A 2,133-nucleotide genomic window follows, 5' to 3' on the forward strand; every position below is an offset into this window, starting at 1 on the left:
ACATATATCATATAGACACATGTACAAACATATATACAAACATATATACAAATATTAACACATATATTAACATACACATATATTAACATCATATTAAAATTTATTAACATATTATTTTATTAATACAACTTATTAAAAACTTATTAATTATATTGAATAAATTGGACTCGAATAAGATTTAATAAAGTCTTATTAAATTTAATAAATTGTTAATATGGACTAATTAAAAGCTGCACAATAGTACAATTATGTTGGCATTCATTTAATAAAGTTATATAAAATTTTATATGGATTCTTTATTAAATCCTTATAAAGAATTTATAAGACTTTTATTAGCTCCTTATTTAGAACATATTAATTTTTTTCCGCGGGCACGGAGAATTCTTTAAGCTTACGATGGGTTGCTCTTTGATGTCTTAAAATTATAAGGAAGAAGATCCAAAAGGTATTCTCTAATTACGCTTAGACTACTGATAGCTGAAATACATACTTTAGGTGGACAATTTGTGTAATAAAAAATAAACTCTTTAAATAAAAATTTTTATCATTACAACCATAACTTTTTATAGAATTATAAACAAATAGAAATTCTGTATTCTAAATAAAATTTTCTTACTTTTGCAAACTTATCTAAGTTTGTAGAAGATTAATTTTATCATTCATTACAAGAAAATTTTTTTAAAAGAGGCCAAACAATTTTGTAATTCTAATAAAATTTTTTATAATTTTAGCTATAAATGTTAAAAAAAATTTCATAAAACTATTTTTAATAGCTTAGATATTTTTTAATTCTTCTTAAGTTTCATTTCTGAAACTTCCCCGCTTCTTTCGCCTGTGCCGCGTCCAAATGATTCGGTTACTCTTTCTTTTCTACGCTACTGTTCATCGAAAAACATAATTCAGATTAGATTGCGTATGCATCATAAAAATACACGTGATTAACTCTAAACTCCAAATAGCTTCTCGTAAACGTATATGTAATTAAAAATAAGTAGATATGAAATTCATAACTAGACACATAATCTAAGCATTTTAATTAGGCTATCGACCGTTTGGTGGCTATCATGTGTTACATTGTATATTACCTTAGAAAATAATAATTACAAAAAGTTATATATTATATTTAGAATTTATATTTATATCTAGGCTTTTTTCTTTCTTAAGAATTTTAAAACGTTTATTTTGCGTTTATTGATATATGGTAAGAATTATTAAGTTTAACAGCATTAATTTCCGGCAAATGAAATTAAGAATATGAGTATATCGCTTCTCGATAGCACTTGTATTCATTGTGACTGGTTATAAGGATATATCGCGAATTATTATTTCGGATCCCAAGGCAGCATAAACCTAAGGGATCGGATAGTCTGATACTGGTCAGGGAAACTGTTACCTGGATTATGCCTCTTCATCTTGCGAATTGGAGTTATCCGAATGCCATCGGGATAGTGGAAGTTCATTGGTCCAACAATTTCGCTCAATCTTTCCATCCTTCAGATTCTATTTATTCTGATATTTAATCAACATTTATTCTCATATTCATACTTCTCATATTCATACTTCATTCATATTTCACACTTAAGTAAGTAAGTTGTATTAAACTATACCAGTATTCGTAGCATCATCCACACATCTGGAGCTGCAATACTGTTGGTTTAATAAGGAACATGACTAATAGTACTGGTACATATTAGAATTGCAGTGTGATGCATTTGTCGCTATGCATTTAAGATAGTTATAATAAATGCCTTTGAAAGGTAGGACATTACTTCCAGTTTAATAGTTTCAAGCTCATTGTGCTTCACTGAACCAGTAACGTTGACTATCTTTTTGCAAAAGTCGTAAAATAAAATTATAAATATAATATTAGTCAATAATATTGTAACAATTTGACAAAATTTTATTTTAATTTAGTCACATTTCTTTTATATTATTTTTGAATAGAATGAAGAACTGTCGTAGAATGATATAGTTTTCCATAATTCGCACTATCCCGGAACATTTATAATTATTCCTTTTTTTCATTCTTTGTAAATTTTTAAAGACGTTTTTAAATCTTTCAAAATTGTTAACACTGATAGACTTCAAATACTTATTATTAGAAATATGTTTCACAATAAATATTATTATAAA

Source organism: Atta colombica, unplaced genomic scaffold (assembly GCF_001594045.1).
Source record: "Atta colombica isolate Treedump-2 unplaced genomic scaffold, Acol1.0 scaffold52, whole genome shotgun sequence".
Lineage (NCBI taxonomy): Eukaryota > Metazoa > Arthropoda > Insecta > Hymenoptera > Formicidae > Atta > Atta colombica.